Below are 17,544 nucleotides of genomic sequence, written 5' to 3'. Positions count from 1 at the left end.
AGGGGGAGAATTCACGAAAAAAACATAAGACGAAGGCAGGTTGTGTAGAAAACAAACAGATGTATTGGTATAACGCTCAGGAATTGAAAAAGTCTTTTAGGTTTCGAGCCTACGCTCTTCTACAAAAAGGAACAGAGAAAGAAACAAGGAGAGAAACAAGGAGAGAAAAAAAAAGGAGAGAAAAAATGTGTGTAGTGGCTACCGATCTATCATGGCAACATAAATACATAGATATTCATATATGTATTTATGTATGTATGTATATTTGCATGTAAGTATGCATATATGTTTGTGTGTATATATGTATAAAAAATTACGTTACTGCTCTTTCTTTAAATATGCCGATTTAGTAACTGATAAGAATAGCTTTTTAATATATTACATATAAATAGTTCTTCTAATCTTTAGTGTCTAAGAGCGCATTCACTTTCCAAATTCTTCGATTCCCTCAAGTAGTTTCCTGCTGTATAGGTATAGGAATAAATTTGGTGAAAGTTATTAACATACAACTTCATTTTCAATAAAACCCATAACCTCTACATTATGCATTGAGTACTCCTTTCTCATTCATTTGACACGAAGTGACTTACGTGTTTGTGCGTGTGTGTGTGTGTGTGTGTGTGTGTGTGGAAAATTGAGTTACAGTTCTTTCTTTAAGCCTGCCAATTTATGTAACTGATAAGAATAGTTTTTCAACATTTTTCATATAAATATTCCATATACTCGAAGTATTACATGTTAAAATTAATATATTTGTGTTGCCATAAATATGCTTCAAGCTACACCCCAACCCCATTGTTCCATGATGAAACACATTCGAAAAGTTTGGCACATTGGTAAACTTTTCCAAATACTGGAAGCGTTTCTCCCAACGTTCATAGTCATAAATATAGGACAATACATTACACTTATAATGGCGTTTGCAGTTTTCGTCTCTCTTTAGTTTACTTTGACTCTGAGCTGCGATATGTAACTATTTACTTTCCAATTCACTAAACATGTTGCTACAATATACAATCAACTTATAGCAAAAAGTGACGCCATTACTTTATGTAATAAACGGGCGGTAATATTTATAACAATCATGATTTTCCTATTGTTGTTGCGAAGACTGCTGTGTTCTCTTACTGCTGTTGTGGAGGTTGTTACTGTTGCTGGTGCTGTTGCTGCTGTTGCTGTCGAGCGAACGGTCTTCGTCCCAGAGCTCGCAAGATGGGAGAAGTCCGAAACGTGCTCCTTCGCTATTCGTAAAACCCGCAGAAGAGAAAGCAGGTCAACCCCCGACACCGAGAGCATCGACGGATGGATGAATGCGCATCCAGGCTCAGTGGTTGCGTAGGAAGTCGGGGACAAGAAACAGGAAGAAAGAGTGAGAGAAAGTTGGAGCGAAAGAGTACAACAGGGGTCGCCACTACCCCCTGCCGGATCCTCGTGGAGCTTTAAGTGTTTTCGCTCACTAAACATACACAACGCCCGGTCTGGGAATCGAAACCGCGAACCTCCGACCGCAAGTCCGCTGCAGTAACCATTGGGCCATTGCGCCTCCACTGCTGCTGCTGCTACCTACCATGTTGTTGATATTACTACTTCAGCTGTTGTCTTCTTCTTCTTCTTCTTCTTCTTCTTCTTCCAATCATGACTCACGCTATTAGCCACAAAGAATACTCTCTAATCCGAGCCTACTCTAAGCTACTAAGAATGCGTGTGATAACTAGAAGATGCACCGACCACACGCGATAGACTGGTGATTGCACGGGCGCGAAAGCTACGTTGTTTTCCTCATTCCGCAAATGATGCTTTTTAACGGGTGGAGAGCTGAACCATCCTGGGGGTACAGAGGATTCGCAATCTAGACTAGGGTCTGAAAGTTTACCCCACTATAGTGGGTTACACCATGGTTCCTCTGCTTTGTGGAAGAAGTAGGAAGAAAGAGTGAGAGAAAGTTGTAGTGAAAGAGTCGAGCGGGGTTCACCCCAACCCCGCCGGCGTCTCTTGGAGCTTAGGTTTTTTGCTCAATAAACACTCTCAACGCCCGGTCTGGGAATCAAAACCGTGTTCTTACGACCGCGCGCCGCTGCCCTAACCACTGGGTCATTAAGCCACCACTTCAGCTGTTGTTGTTACTGGAGCCATTGATATTAGTGTTTATTTGTTTTTTTTCTTTTTTGTAGTATCTAATGCTCTTCTTGTTGTTGTGCTAGATGGTGGGGGCCTTAGTGTTATTGACACTGCTGCTGCTGCTGCTGCTGCTGCTACTGCTGCTGCTGTTGTTGCTGCTGTTGTTGTTGTGTTTGGGTGTGTGTGTCTGCTCTACTTCTCGGTACGTATGTATAATCCAATTTTGGCCCAGTTTACGGTTCCAGGTCGTTGGGTCATGTGTTCAATTCTCTAAACAAGCAGTGTATGCTGTCATTCAACACGGAATTTCATTTCAAGCTGTTCGTGTCCTTAAACCTGAGAAACGGGTATCAGTTTAGTGGTGGTCCAACTTCTTTCCATCCTTATAACATCTTGGATGTTCTGCTGCACCAAGGAATGTCTGAAAACCATCTAAACCATAATTATCCTCTTAAATGATGCAGCCCTTTCAATGCGGTGGAGGTAGAAGGCTCAGTTGCCTACTACTTAATGATAAATACCATGTAAATGAAATAACCAAGCATTAAAGTACACGCGCCCACCCATACACAACAACATCCTTTCGTAACCACATACGTGCTTTTCCTGGATTTTTTCTTACTCCAAGTCTCTCTTTTCCTTTTCGAATGAAGAACTATATTCGAAACGCAAAAGAAAGACACCTTTTTTTCCACATTTACTGGGCGTCAAGCTAATACACTCTATATGTACGTCATTTTGCTATTTTGTTATTTTTAACGTTCAAATTTGAATAATCGATTTGACTGTGTGTGTATGTATATATATATATATATATATATATATATATATTTACATACATAGTTGGAATTAAAAAAAAAAACAAAATAAAAAACAAAAGAACGGGTATGTAGGCAAGAAACAGATGTATTAGTTTAACGCTCGGGAAGTGAGAAAGTCTTTTGTTTCGAGCCTACGCTCTTCGGCAGAAAGGAACACAGAAATAAACAGAGCGAGAAAATAAAAAATAAGGTTTAGTGACTAGCGATCAATCTATCTATCTATCTATATATATATATATATATATATATAATATATATATATAGGGTAAATAATTTACTTTACCACACACCGAGCTTTTTAGAAACACCACAATTTTTAGCTGCTGTTTCTAAAAAGCTCGGTGTGTGGTAAAGTAAATTATATATATATATATATAATTTATATATATATATATATATATATATATATATATATATATATATATATATATATAATATATATATATATATATATATATATATACATATATATATATATATAGGCGCAGGAGTGGCTGTGTGGTAAGTAGCTTGTTTACCAGCCACACGGTTCCGGGTTCAGTCCCACTGCATGGCACCCTGAGCAAGTGTCTTCTACTATAGCCTCGGGCCGACCAAAGCCTTGTGAGGCTTGTGAGACGGAAACTGAAAGAAGCCCGTCGTATATATGTATATATATATATATATATATATATATATGCGTGTGTGTGTTTGTTTGTCTGTATTTGTCCCCCTAGCATTGCTTGACAACCGATGCTGGTGTGTTTATGTCCCCGTTACATTAGCGGTTCGGCAAAGAGGCCGATAGAATAAGTACTGGGCTTACAAAAGAATAAGTCCCGGGGTCGATTTGCTCGATTAAAGGCGGTGCTCCAGCATAGCCGCAGTCAAATGACTGAAACAAGTAAAAGAGTAAAAGATGATAGATAGATACATACATACATACATACATAGATACATACAGAGGTAGATAGATACATACATACATACATACAAAGATGGATAGATACATAGATAGATAGATAGATAGATAGATAGATAGATAGATAGATAGATAGATAGATAGATAGATAGATAAATAGATAGATAGATAGATAGATAGATAGATAGATAGATAGATAGATAGATAGATAGATAGAAGATAGATAGATAGATGGAAGTTTGAAGTAAGATTTACTTAAATATATTAACTATAATATTTTTTAAAAAAAACGAAAAACAGAACGACACCTAAAGTTTTTGAAATGGAGTTCTCAAATCACGTGCGTAAGTGGATTCATTGTTGAAGTTTTCGAAAAAATTGAGCAAAGAAAATGCTGACACACAATATGAAATATTCATACCAAAAAGTTAGTGTATGTTGTTTCCCATGCTGGTGGGTTTTTTTTTCTTTATATAACAGTAAGTTTTTAAGAAAATCGTTCTTGAAATACAGTGACAGTATAAGGTATTTTTTACAAAATCTTTTAAATGTGTGTTTCTGTGTGTGTGCGTGTATGTGTAGATAAATGCATAGATATACATAATATACATATGTGCATATATACATAACTTCATGTGTTGTTTTACTCATAGTTGTGTGGTGTGGGACCATGCGCTGTATCAGCATTGTCTCTGCGACAACCCTTTCCCAACCCAACGCATGGGTTTGTTTAAATAGTGGTACCTGATGAGGGTTTAACGAGGTGGGAATGCAAGCCCTACTTCATCCACTTTTAGTTGCCTTTTACGACACGCATATAAAACGTTGGTTCTGTTCGTTGCCATGCCCGTCCTCACAGAGTACTAGAAAAACGTGAAATGTAGTGTATTGCTCAAGAACTCAACACGCCGTCCAGCCCGGGAAGCAAGCGCACGATCAGGCAATCATGAGTGCAAAACTTTAACCACTAGGCCACGCACTGTTCACAGCACAGCACAATATTGGCAAAGACATATATTTCTTTATTGCCCACAACGGGCTAAACATAGAGGGGTCAAACAAGGACAGACATGGGAATTAAGTCGATTACATCGACCCCAGTGCGTAACTGGTACATTATATATCGACCCTGAAAGGATGAAAGATAAAGTCGACCTCGGCGGAATTTGAACTCAGAACATAACGGCAGACGAAATACCTATTTCTTTACTACCCACAAGGGGCTAAAAACAGAGAGGACAAACAAGGACAGACAAAGGGATTAAGTCGATTACTTCGACCCCAGTGCGAAACTGGTACTTTATTTAATCGACCCCGAAAGGATGAAAGGCAAAGTCGACCTCGGCGGAATTGGAACTCAGAACATAACGGCAGACGAAATACCTATTTCTTTACTACCCACAAGGGGCTAAACACAGAGAGGACAAACAAGGACAAAGGGATTAAGTCGATTATATCGACCCCAGTGCGAAACTGGTACTTTATTTATCGACCCGGAAAGGATGAAAGGCAAAGTCGACCTCGGCGGAATTTGAACTCAGAACAACGGCAAACGAAATACGGCTACGCATTTCGCCCGGCGTGCTAACGATTCTGCCAGCTCGCCGCCTTAAATTGGCCAAGATATAATGTAGTTATTAAAACGGCTCCCGAAATGTAGTGGGGGGAAAAAAACATTGACGAAATATACAAAATGATTGTGAAAGTGAATAAGTATGTGTCTGGCGCAGATTGGAACCTAAGAAAAAATCTTTAATATCGACTGCTTTCAATGTCTCTGCAAATTAACATCATCGTTAATAATATTGACGATAGCAACAACAACAATAGCAACAATAACACCATTGTGTTACTGTGAATGAACTGCCAAATTATGAGATAAGAAACTAAGAAAAAGGAAATAACAAAAAAAAAAATGAAAATTAAATAAAAGAACAAAATACCAAAGCAATTATTGGTTATTTATTCTTAATTATATATTTTGGTAAAGTGTCACGAATACTACCAGTATGTTCTTTCGCTAATTTGACTGACACGTTCTTGTATTTTTTGGCTGTTTTTTATTTTGTTTTTTGTTTAAGTTTTTATGGCTGTTTTCGTAGGAAATCGTTATTATTATTCTTATTATAAACATGAGTAGTTATTATAACGCTGTTAATACCATTGTTGTGGTCGATGTCTTTGTTGTTGATTATTGTGATGATGATGACGATGACGATAGTGATGACGAAGATGATGATGATGAGGAGGAGGATGAAGATGATGGTGATGATGATGATGGTGATGATGGTGATGATGGTGATGATGGTGATGATGATGATGATGAGTATGATAATGATGAGTATGATGGTGATGAGAATGATGATGATGATGATGAGAATGTGCTGCAAAAAGAAAACCCAAGTCGTGTAGGATTGAATAGACTTGAAAAATTAATATTTTGCTTTCTAACGTAAATATCTTTAACAGTTTTCTTTCCTTTTGTCCTGTCTTCTCAATTCTTTTACCCTACTCGTATCTCCTACCCCTATTAATTCTTCTCCTCTTACCACTGCTATTTTTTTATAATTCATCAAATCCTCCTGATGCTATTAATATTAGATAAACTTCATTCTCATTCTTTCCCTTCTCCCCCACCATCGTTCTGCCCAAAACTAGACTCTTATCAAAACATATGAAAAAAAAAAGCATCACCTTGTTTGAATTACCATCAGCCCACACCACGTCTAAGTCCACTACTGTCATTTCGGTCATTCTTCCCTTAATCTACCTTCTTCTCATCACCGGCGTCATTTTCATCCGCATCATATTAAATGGAGCCATCTCCCAAGGGCAATGTTTTCACACTTGTATAGAATAGCACCATCACTTTTGTAGGAACGTGCAGAAAATGGGAAAAGTCATAGAATTAAGTGTTCAAACAGACATAGTTCCAGGCAGGCAGTGTAGTGTATGATCAAGTTGAGACAGAGACAGTCTTCGTATCCGCTGAACATTCAAATATGATGCACTGGTTTTGTACCAAAATGTAAAACCTATATTAACTGGATGACGAACATAGTATTATAGGACGTTGAAGTTTAATTTATGTAGAGGCGTAGTTAATATTTATTTCTTTATTGCCCACATGGGGCTAAACATAGAGGGGACAAACAAGGACAGACAAAAGGTTTAAATCGATTGCATCGACCCCAATGCGTAACTGGCACTTATTTAATTGACTTATGTTCTGAATTCAAAATTCGCCAAGGTCGACTTTGAATTTCATCCTTTCGGGGTCGATTAAATAAGTACCAGTTGCATACTGAAGTCGATCTAATCGACTGGCCCCTCCCCCAAAATTTCGGGCCTTGTGCCTAGAGTAGAAAAGAATATTAAAATGAGGAAGGATTTACTGTAATAGTGAGTGACAAATATTACAGGTAGAATTTGTTAAATATGACAGCACATCAAAATACCTATTGCCCAGGTGGGGAGTACACCTTTCATTCAACAAGTGGTACACATTTGCATAAACACCTGATAGTTGTCTGCCACAGACAATTTAGCTGTCTTCTTCATCTAAATAATACGCATTTAATCTCCATATAAAATGTTCTTTTCCTACATACGTGTCTTTAACTTTCCCAGTAAAATTATTCACATTTCCATTGATAAACATTAACCTCTCTTGATTACATTCATGTATTTTGGGTTCCCATTAAATTGCAACACCTTCAAACTCTTTGTGTAATGAGACTTTAATATCAAAATTATGAGGAACAAGCACAAAGCCACGGAGTATGAGATCTATATCCTGACTGAAGGGTAATTTTGAGAAAGCTATTTTCTCACTAGGTTCCTCATTTTGTGATACTAATTTCAATTTATCACGGCTATGGTCACCTGACTAATGTTTGTCCGAAAGGTCACCAGACCAATGTTTGTGCGAAAGGTCACCAGACAAATGTTCTCCGAAAGGTTACCAGACCATTGTTTGTTCGAAAGTTCACCAGAGCAGTTTTTGTCCGAAAGGTCACAAGACCAACGTTTGTCCGAAAGGTCACCAGACCATTGTCTGTGCGAAAGGTCACCAGACCAATGCCTGTCCGAAAGTTCACCCGACCAATGCTTGTCTGAAATGTCACCATACCAATGTTTGTCCGAAAGGTCACCAGACCAATGTTTGTCCGAAAGGTCACCAGACCAATGTTTGTCCGAAAGGTCTGTTAACTGTTCTTGCTTTTTAAAAAAAATACTTTACTCTATAGATGCAGGTGTGGCTTGTAAGAAGTTTGCTTCCCAACCACATGGTTCCGGGTTCAGTCCCACTGCGTGGCAGAATGGGCAATATCTTCTATTATAGCCTCGAGCTAACCAAAGCCTTGTGAGTGGAACTGAAAGAAGCCAAATTATTTATGTGTGTATGTGTGTGTGTGTGTGTGTGTTTGAGCGTGTGTGTTTGTGCGTGTGTGATTGTTTGTCCCCCATCAACATTTGACAACCACTAAATTACGGAGACGTAAACAACTCCTACGTAACTTAGAAGTACGCCAAAATAGATTGACAGAATAAGTACCAAGCTTAGAGACAATATGTACCGAGGTCGATTTATTCGACTAAAAATTCTTCAAGGCTGCACTCCAGCACGGTCGCTCTCCAATGACTGAAACCAGTAAAAGATAAATTATCACTTTACCTGTGCTATACATTTTTGACAATGCTGATATTATTTCTAAAGCTTGATGCAGCATTCACACGCTCCTATGTTATACGCTTATACTCTCATGAGACTTTTCCAACGATCCATGGCATGCATATAAAGCACACGCCATATTTATTTCTATACTACCCACAAGGGGCTAAACCCAGAGTGGACAAACAAGGACAGACAATGGAATTAAGTCGATTACGTCGACCCCAGTGCGTAACTGGTACTTAATTTATCGACCCCGAAAGTATGAAAGGCAAAGTCGACTTCGACGGAATTTGAACTCGGAACGTAACAACATACGAAATACGGCTACGCATTTTGCCCGGCGTGTTAACGTTCCTGCCAGATCGCCGCCTTAGCACACGCCATATTATTATAGTTTCAACATCAAACTCAGATATAACATATTGTAAGCCGCAGCTTCACCGATTCGTGATATATAGATTACCGCGCATATTTTCTCTCAAGATATCGCTATAATAGCTCGTATTCAAGTTATGTGTATTCAAATATGGATTTATAGCCCTTAAACAATTTCATCAGATATATTTCATCCCTATAAATGAACCCTATAGCAGGAAACTATACGAGAAAATCTAAGACTAACTGAAATGAATTGCTCTTTAAGACTTAGAAAAGATTTAATTTTGTATGTAATTTTATGCTTTCATATCTGAGCTGAAACACGGTAAAATATAAACTAAAAAGTTTAATCAACACATTTTTTTTCAGCCAGAAGTAGAACATTCTAGGAAATAGATACGATACAACACAAAACTTAGTCTATAATAAAATCTCACGTAATTACCATAAGAGACACGATGAAATATGTAGCAAAGAAAAAAGAGAGAGAGTAAAGTAGATACTTCGCCAAACGTTATCATGTATATCCATTAACATTAAGAAAATGTTACTGATGTTAGTCTTATCTATTAAATGCTAGATAATAAAATAATTGAATAATTGCAACAAAATAAGATGTTTCTAGAACAAAAATATTAATGCTATAAAACCACTGAACAGAGCCTGCCAAGTAGAAACAATAGTCTGAGGTAGAGAGCACTTTTATGAAAATAATCTATTCGCGAAAACGTTACATAAATATGAGAGAAGAAAAATTTACGCAAAAATGATTTATTGTCATACATATTCCGTTCAGAAAATAAATAACGAAAGGCAAAAAGAGAAGTCTTTCCTGCTAATTTTTGAAATTATGAGTTCTTCGACAGATAGAATTAAATGTTAAATCCTGCAAAGATCTAGATTCAATCAAGTTTTTAAAAACTGCGCAACCTCAGCATAGAAAAGAGGGAAAAATTCTCATCAATCTTTACAAACCAAATTCTTATTTAATCACTACAATTGAAGAAAATGCAGACGTTATGAAAAGTACATACAGTACAACTCGAAAGCATATCATACATAAAACAAGGACCATATATATATATATATATATATATATATAATATATATATATATATATATATATGTATATATGTATATATATATATATATATATACTAGCAGTATCGCCCGGCGTTGCACAGGTTTGTAAGGGAAATAACTATAAAGCATTTTTAGAGAGTTATAGCCAAAAAATAGCAAAAAAATGGAAAAAAAATTATGGTAAATTTTTTTTGAGAGTGAAAAAAGGTGGAGTTGCGTCCCCTAGACGGTCCGTGGTTTGGGTTTCTGATTCTCGACCCCATGTCGAATTTATCGATTTTTTTCAGAACTGGGGGAACTTTTCAAAATTTTCGCTGCGTTAGTTTTGAATTATGACATTGGGCTATGTGTGTGTGTGTCAAATTTCATCAGAATCGGTTGAAAGCCGTGGTCAGAGTGAGGGTACGAGAAAACAGACACACAGAAAACGCACAGACAAACTGCCGTTTATATAGAGAGAGATATACAATTATTTGATATTGTTTTACAGTACATTTATCTGCTCTTTCCTCTTCTGAATGTCTCTCTTTCAACTACTTTATTTTTGTAAAGAAAAAAAATGTCCGTCTTTTATCTTCTCTGGTCACAACGCCTACTAACGTTAGGCAACGAAATAGATTAATCTCCCACAAGCTCTCTTAACTTTTGCAAGGAATTTTTTATACATAAACTTCAAACAATTTGCAGTTTTCTTTTTGACGACGCCATTAATATCACGATTATAGGAAACTCACTCGCAGCATTCGACGTCTTTATCATTCAATTAGAACAAAGTGTAGTATTGAAATATTTTCTTATGAAATAATCTTCATTATTTTATAGTAAATGATGTATAAATGGAGTCCACACGATAATCGAGATCCTTGTGGAATTATAATATATAATAAATGTATAATAATAATATATATAATGATATAATATTACTACTACGGCACTCCGTCGGTTACGGCGACGAGGGTGTCAGTTGATCCAATCAATGGAACAGCCTGCTCGTAAAATTGTTTGCTACTCTAAACACAAGGGTCAAAAATTTTAGGGAGGGGGCCAGTCGATAAGATTGACCCCAGTGCGTAACTGGTACTTATTTAATCGACCCCGAAAGGATGAAAGGCGAAGTCGACCTTGGCGGAATATGAACTCAGAACGTAAACACAGACGAAATATCTATTTCTTTATTACCCACAAGGGGCTAAACACAGAGAGGATAAATAAGGAGAGCCAAACGGATTAAGTCGATTATATCGACCCGAGTGTGTAACTGGTACTTATTTAATCGACCCCGAAAGGATGACAGGCAAAGTCAACCGCGGCGGAATTTGAACTCAGAACGTAACGGCAGACGAAATACCGCTAAGCATTTCGCCCGGAGTGGTAACGTTTCTTATTTCTTTACTGCCTACAAGGGGCTACACACAGAGGGGACAAACAAGGACAGACAAACGGATTAAGTCGATTATATCGATCCAAGTGCGTAACTGGTACTTATTTAATCGACCCCGAAAGGATGAAAGGTAAAGTCGACCTCGGTGGAATTTGAACTCTGAACGTAAAAGCAGACGAAATACCTATTTTTTACTACCGACAAGGGGCTAACACAGATAGGACAAACAAGGACAGACAAACGGATCAAGTCGATTACATCGACCTGAGTGCGTAACTGGTACTCAATTTATCGACCCCTGAGAGGATGAGAGGCAAAGTCAACCTCGGTGGAATTTGAACTCAGAACGCAACGGCGGACGAAATACCACAAAACATTTCGCTCGGCGTGCTAATGATTCTGCCAGCTCGCCTTCTTAGCCTGCTCGTAAAATTAATGCGCAAGTGGCGGAGCACTCCACAGCCACGTATACCCTTGCCATAATTCTCGGTGTAATTCAGCACAGAGTGTGGAAAGGCTGGCACTTTGAAATACAAGAACAGAAACAGGAAGAAAGAGTGAGACAAAGTTGTGTTGAAAGAGTATTGCAAGCTTCGTCACCACCTCCTGCTGAGTCCACGTGGAGCTTTAAGTGTTTTCGCTCAATAATCATTAACGACGCCCGGTCTGGGAATCGAAACCGCGAGTTCGCTGCCCTAACTACAGGCACAAAGGCACACATGCATAAATATATATACACACACATATATATATACATATATATATATATATATATATATATATATATATATATATATATATATATATATATATATATATATATATATATATATGTATATGTATGTATATATATGTATATATATATATATATATATATATATATATATATATATATATATATATATATATATATATATGTATATATATGTATATACTCTTACTCTCTTTTACTCTTTTACTTGTTTCAGTCATTTGACTGCGGCCATGCTGGAGCACCGCCTTCAGTCGATCAAATCGACCCCGGGACTTATTCTTTGTAAGCCCAGCACTTATTCTATCGGTCTCTTTTGCCGAACCGCTAAGTGACGGGGACGTAAACACACCAGCATCGGTTGTCAAGCAATGCTAGGGGGACAAACACAGACACACAAACACACACACACACACACACATATATATATATATATATATATATACATATATACGACAGGCTTCTTTCAGTTTCCGTCTACCAAATCCACTCACAAGGCATTGGTCGGCCCGGGGCTATAGCAGAAGACACTTGCCCAAGATGCCACGCAGTGGGACTGAACCCGGAACCATGTGGTTGGTTAGCAAGCTACTTACCACATAGCCACTCCATATACATATTCACGACGGGTGTCTTTCAGTTTGCATCTACCAAATCCACTCACAAGGCCTTGGTTGGCGCGAGACTATAGTAGAAGACACTTGCCCAAAGTGCAACGCAGTGGGACTGAAACTGGAACTATGTGGTTAGGAAGAAAGCTTCTCAACACAGAGCCACGCCTGTGTTAAGTCATTGTTGTCCGTTCTGATGAAAACTTTGTCAAAAAAGAAATGAAGATATTGTCAAAATACAAAAAATCCTCGGAATTGAAGTATTCAAAATGTGGTAAAAACAATAGCAATAATAACCGGAGTATTGGGCATGCTAAAATATCATATGAACAAAAATGTAGAAGCTATACATGGAACCTCAACACCACACATTGTCTTAAAAATAGCCCTGCTAGGAACAATCCACATCCTACGTAAGACACTATCAATCCAATAATACAACCTAAACAAAACAACCCTAAAATACAAAATACACTGTATACAGTATTTCCCCAGTAAAATAAACTCCCACCAGCAAGCTTGGAAACCAAAGCATCAACACACAATACAAGCAGTAACAAGTTAAAAGACAGTACCACACATCAAGGAACAAAAAAGACTACCACAATACACTACCGGGAAGGGTTTGCACACTTCTAACAGCAGAAAAGAACTCACAGTTGCCTACATCTTCCAAATATTGATCAGTTATATAATAATAATAATAATAATAATAATAATAATAATAATAATAATTGAGGCCCATAGGCCAGATATAGTTGTCAGAGATCATGAAGAAAAATGCTTTCTAATTGCTGTATCAATACCAGTAGATGACAACGTTTCTCTTAAAGAAATGAAGAAACTTTCAAAATACAAAGACTTGGAAATAGAGGTAACTCGAATGTGGAATCTAAAAACAGAAGCATAGTGGGCGCATTAGGTATGATAAAAAATATTCAGACAAATACATAAAAACACCAGGACTTACAAACACATATAACATACAGAAAATAGCACTACTCGGCACTGCACACATCCTACCTAAAAGAATTTCAATACAGTAAAAATAAGAGCATCACAGCAAAACATAGCACATGCCTAAGGCACACAGAGCTGCACTAGGTAGTGCAGTAAAAGCACGTTATAAAACTAAAACTACTGCATAATAATAATAATAATAATAATAATAATAATAATAATAATAACACCAACATGAACTTCTAACTTGTCTCTTGGGGTCTCTGGGTGAGACTTGGAGCCAGCTTGTGCAAATGTAAAGCAAAAGTCAAACAATAATAATAATGATAATAATAATAATGAAGAAGAAGAAAACAAATGCAACTTATCAGAATATTGATGATATAGGCTTAAGTTATGTATAAGTCATTTTACTTTTATTATTTATGACTAATAAAAGTAAGATATGTTGTTTGTATAAATATTTCGCAGTATGAAACATTGTAGATTCCACATCGCCAAGATCGAGCAAACTGGTACCCAATCAAAAAAGAGTTGCAGATAAAACCTGAAACCAATAAATCGCTTCAACAGAAAGAAGTAACCATACTGCGTCATAGTTTATAGTAACGTTATTTTGCCAAGAACGAGACTAACCCACCAGTGCATAACTTTGATGTATAAATACATTTGAAGCTAAGAGTGTAGCTTATTTACAAAAATAACATTTTTAAAACCATGTAGATATATAACATATAAAGAACTTAAAAGAGAAAATGTGAAATGATAATAAATACAGCGAACAAAGAAAACATACATTACTATGCTAGCAAGTAAGGAAAGTCAACACAAAACAACTAAGCAGGAAAAAATAATACCTTTGAGTATTTACATCAATAGGGAAAATATACAATGTAAGCAAATGGGAGGGAGGAATGAATCACAATAAAATCCTACCCCAGCATACCTTTACCTACAAAGACATTTAAATATAGATATATTCTAAGCAAAGAAATATCAAATGCCAGGAATTTCAGTATGATTATTAATATAAATATGGAAATATTCCAATAATTAAAATTAATATGTCGTCTTATGGACTAGCGAAATAAGCCTTCTAAATTTATATAAAGAGTACATATAAAAAAATACTATGACTGCAATAGAATGACTGGAAGTTAAAATACGTAAGTATTAATGTTATCAAAGTAATTCGGCAAAATTATCGAAGTATTTTATTGATAAAGGGAAGAATGCCTCTCCTCGAAATTTTCTTTCAAAGGAATATCGAACAACAGGCAAAGAACATAGAAATCCTTCACAAAAAGAAAGATTAGCAACAAAAGGAAATTATTCTGAATCTTTAATACACTCCAACAAAAAGAACAAAAGCAGGAAGAACGAAAACAATAAACCATCAAAGACAGAAATAGGGCAGTGAAAGTAAACAGGCAGCCACGAAAAGAATATGGTTTCTAAAAGACATAAAAGCATAAATTTCGTTATATTCGATTAGATCGTTTATAAGTTTTTACCGGTATTTTAGTTCAGAAACAAACAAAGAAATAAATTTTAAAAAACCGTAAGTCGATTAAGGTTGTGTAGAAATATATTAAGAAACGGTTCACTACGAAGTACTTCCAGCAAAGAATCTAGAGGAGGGAGTCGATAAAATTCATAAAATATGGAGGAAAACGGAAACGATGAAAGCCGTACACAAGATTCATGCACAAAATGTACTCTCTTCCTTCTCTCCTCCACACTTCCATCTTTCTCCCTCGCCACTTTTATTCACAACACACGCATACAAACACACATTCTCTCATTCTCTCTCCCTTCTCTTCCTATCTTTCTCTTTCTCCCCCTCTATTTCTCTCTCTCTCCCTGTGGTTCACTTTAATTGTCTGCATGTTTCTTTTACCACGAGGACTTCTACCGTACAATGATTGAGATGAGAACTAAAATTAAAGCTCTGTTCTTTGCTCTTATGACATCAGAAAATATTTTGCATGTGTGTGGTGTGTATATGTGTATGTGTTTTTTGTGTGTATCTATAGATAGATAGATTGATAGATAGATAGAATGAGAGAGAGAGAAATGGAGCATTAATAAACAATGAGAAGTGGCTCATTGGGGTTTTACGGTGATTATGTAATGTAATTAAATAATGACTTTAAAACACCAATGATCTGCTTCTCATTGTTAATTATTGCTCCATTTATTTTCTTTTCTATATATATTAAACCATGGTTTTACCTTTAAATTACCTCCTACCGTATACCTTATAACAAAGACCATACACACTTAGGTAATACACCAGGAGTGCCTACAGATACGTCTATCCCTTAGATGGTTGTATAACCTCTAACCTATATCTTACACTATATATATATATAATCATTTCTATATATATTCATTATATATATATTATGTTTATGTGTGTTAACATATATTCATATATATATATATATATATATATATATATATATATATATATATGTGTGTGTGTGTGTGTGTGTGTGTAAGACCGTTGTTGAGCGCTTGAAGCATTATTCTTTTGTACTCTAGACACAAGGCCCAAAATTTTGAGGGAGGTGTCCAATCGATTACATCGAACCCATAAGCAACTGGTACTTAATTTATCGACCCCGAAAGGATGAAAGGCAAAGTTGTCCTCGGTGGAATTTGAACTCAGAACATAAAGACAGACGAAATAAAGCTAAGCATTTTGCCCGGCGTGCTAACGTGCTTGAAGCATTATTGGTGCAGAAGTAGAAAAGGAAGAAAAAAACAAGAAAATAAGGAAATCTTCTAAAATGGAGGAGATTTTTGTTCATGGATTCATTATAGCAGTCCGCTATAATGAATCTATAAACAGATATAAAACATCCAAGGGTATAATTTTCACTCTGAAGATATTATGCTTAGGTCATATAAATATAAATTTAATATTTACTTAATATTTACTGGATATTAATTGAAACAGCTGTAAAGGAAGATGATTAATTTGCTGTTCATAACAAACAATTATTAACTTCCCAATCTCTATTTTTTTCTTCTTATACATGCAATATAGGTATGTATATCACCCACAGTTGCCCTTAAGCTGCATAAATATGATATCTGTTATGTATATAACGCGCGTTTCTATACTAAACACCTAATATCCATTCGTACCTCACGGATATGAACAAAGTACGTTTTAGACGAAGTGTTCTGTTTGAATTCATTTCTAAACGGAAGATGTCACCCGTAATTGAAAACAATAAGGGGTATAATAAATTCTAGGCTTTTTTTTTAATTCCTCCGAATTACATTCTTAAAATACTACAAAAATATCAAATAAAATTTAAGGAATCCTGGAGAAAGATTTTGCTGTTAATTAAGGCAGAGTCCATCATCTTCAAAGCATGTATTCCCCTCCGGTTCTCAGTCTTCCCAAGTTCGTGTTGAACATCAATCGCATTCATGTAATGAAATTGGAATGGAGTAAAATACCCTTAGGCTCTGATATTATTCTTTTGATCAAATAATATAACATTTGGATCGTATTTCCCTCAAGGTTGTGGCATGTCTTGGTGAGATAATCCTGTTTTCTTGGTAATTGAGATAAAGCAGCATTTGTTTGATGTCAGGTAGATTAAAAATAATACTTAGTGGCTAAACAGTGAAAGGTTTGTTGACACCGTTTCTGTTGACAAATACATCGGAAAGATGAATGGAGAGAGTAGCCTCTCATTTGCCTTGCTGGTACAGGCGTGGCTCTGAGGTACCAAGTTTACTTCCTAACCACAAGGTTTCGAGTTCAGTCCCACTGCATGGAACATTCGACAAGTGTCTTCTACTAAAAGACTAAAGCCACGTGCATGCATTTCGTAGCCAG

This window comes from Octopus sinensis, linkage group LG4 (assembly GCF_006345805.1).
Source record: "Octopus sinensis linkage group LG4, ASM634580v1, whole genome shotgun sequence".
Taxonomy (NCBI): Eukaryota; Metazoa; Mollusca; class Cephalopoda; order Octopoda; family Octopodidae; genus Octopus; species Octopus sinensis.
This window is presented reverse-complemented; position numbering follows the sequence as displayed.